The sequence below is a fragment of the Liolophura sinensis genome, chromosome 1, assembly GCF_032854445.1.
Source record: "Liolophura sinensis isolate JHLJ2023 chromosome 1, CUHK_Ljap_v2, whole genome shotgun sequence".
Lineage (NCBI taxonomy): Eukaryota > Metazoa > Mollusca > Polyplacophora > Chitonida > Chitonidae > Liolophura > Liolophura sinensis.
Window position 1 is genome coordinate 31,357,345 of NC_088295.1, and position 2,410 is coordinate 31,359,754.

Here is a 2,410-nt window from a genome sequence, read left to right on the forward strand (position 1 = left end):
AGCGAGATTTTTTTTTTTTTTTTTTTTTTTCACTTTTTGTTAAGTGTGATTAATTTGCCATCAAAAGTACAGTATTAAGGCCTTTATGTGATGCTGAAAATACATTTTTACAGGCCAAACTTGAGGTGAAATACAGTAATTCTGAGCAAAGTATGAACGCACATGGTACAATTTATCACTTCAACTGTTGGTATGTGTCTACTTGTTTCTACTGTTATTAGGACACGCTCATTTACATATGATTTGTCACAGCCAATTAAACTTGCCTGACCTTTTCAGATGTTGCAGTTTTGCTCTGTGGTTCAAGGTGGATTGGGCTTAAACTGATCATGTTGGTTTTGTGCCTGTACTGTGACAGGATAGGCGGGTGGTTGTGTACTGTGTGACTGGTTGGGCTCCTGCCCATGTACTCTCAGTTGGTGGGCTAGTGTCTGTATGCTATGACTGGATTTCCTGATATGTTTGCTGGTCACATAAGAAATGAGTTCAATCCCATTATTGCAGAGAAAATTTTCTTCTGTTGTTCCCAAGTTTCCTCCCACCCTAATGCTGGCCACTGTTGTGTAAGTGAAATATTCTTGAGTATGGCATAAAACAACAATGAGATACATAAATCTATTGTTTCTGTGCCATAGTTGCAATATGCATTAATGCAATTGTCTTGCATTGTTTTTGCTGGAAACCACTAGCTTTTAAAATAACGTATGTCACACACTGGACAGTTCACCATTAACCCACTGAAACTAGCCGTGAACAAGTGGTTAAGGCATATGCCTTTCAGTGGCTAGCACACGCCAAGTGCAAGATTAAACCTGGTCTTTGACAGAGAATTTGAAGATCCCAGCTGTTTCATAGTTCATAAAGCCTTGGCAACAATATGCGGTCAACAGCACTGGGTCCAGTTTCACGAAGATGTCGTACATGTACGATAATCTCACATATAGGACAAAAAAATGGCACAGTAATAGTGACGTACAAAATATCTTACGACAGATGTACGATAACAAATCTCGTAGGCTGCTTTGTGAACATGTACTGAAGACAGCTTGCCTTCAGCCAATAAAGCACATGTATTCATGTCTTCTGTCACATCAAGATGGGTGGTTTACTGCAAGATTCCTCCAACCATAAAAATGACCGTCATCGGATAAGGGTGAAAAATTCTAAGCTATGACATTAAACAGTAAAATAAATAAGCCAGTACCACACTAGTTACTTTTGCTGTTTACTTTGATTGCCTTCATCAGTAAAATTGGATTCCGTATTGAGTAATATTTGTTACCGCATTAGATACCACAATTAAATAAACCAATAAAAACTGTGAATAGATTGGCTGTTGATTAGCCAAGAAAGTCACAACTCTTCAAACAGACACCCGCTTACTTCTTAAAGCTTCCAATTTTGAGATGTAACATCTGTTCAGATAAGTAGGTAAACAAACAGCAATGCACAGCAATCTGTACACTTGTTCTAGTAAAGGCTAGCTGTCTACATACCGTTACTGTTTGGGGCGAGGTCTAAAACCACGTACTGTGACTGGGTGGGCTGAGGTCCACATACATGTACTGTGACTGGGTGGGCTGGTGCTGACATACTAGCTGTGACTGGGTTGGCTAGTGTCGATATACTAGCTGTGACTGGGTGGGTTGGTGTTGATATACTACCTGTGACTGAGTGGGCTGAGGTCCATATACATGTACTGTGACTGGGTGAGCTAGTGCTGATATACTAGCTGTGACTGATGTTCATGTACTGTGACTGGGTGGGCTGATGTTATACTAGCTGTGACTGGGTGGGCTAATGTTCATATAGTGTGACTGGGTGGGCTGAGGTCCATATACATGTACTATGACTGGGTGGGATGGTGTCAATGTACTCACTGTGTCTGGATGGGCTGATGCCAATATATTTTAACTGGGTGGGTTGGTGTCAATATAATGTGACTGGGTGGGCTGAGGTCCACTTACTGCGACTCAGTGGCCTGGTGCCAGGGTATTGTGGCTGGATGGCCTGATCCACTCTGATATGACTGGTATATATTTACACAAGTAGATCATTATCAAAAAATGACCAAAAGTTTGTATTGCAGTTATTCCTGAATCAAATGTACAGAATTTATAAAAGTTTCATTTTGTGGATATTGGGTGTTGTGTAAAAAAATATTGATAACGATTTGTCTAGTAGATTAGCTGAAAGTGGACCTAAACATAAATCAGATGTAAGGTCTGACAAGAAATATGCTACATCCCATCACTGTATCTCCACATCAACTCTGCTAGCAGGGAGGTGATAAGCATATACCTCTTCACCTCAAGTCGGATGAAACTAATACTGTAACTGATGTAACAGTCCTAAGGTCTGACAAAGAAAAATGTAAACGTAGATAAAAAAAACACATGACACAGAAGCA